Here is a 210-nt window from a genome sequence, read left to right on the forward strand (position 1 = left end):
ATGCAGGCACCATCCAATCTGCTGAGGGCCCAGAGAAAACAAAACAGAGGAAAAGGCACATGTTATCTGCTGGAGCTGGGATGCACTTCTGTCCTGTTCTTGAAATGAGAACTCTAGGCTCCCAAGCCTTTGGATTCCAGGACCTACCCTAGGGGCACCCCTGGGCTCTCAGGCCTTTGGCCTTGATATGAGCACTGCACCATCGGCTTT

Source organism: Galeopterus variegatus, unplaced genomic scaffold (genome assembly GCF_000696425.1).
Source record: "Galeopterus variegatus unplaced genomic scaffold, G_variegatus-3.0.2 Scaffold935, whole genome shotgun sequence".
Lineage (NCBI taxonomy): Eukaryota > Metazoa > Chordata > Mammalia > Dermoptera > Cynocephalidae > Galeopterus > Galeopterus variegatus.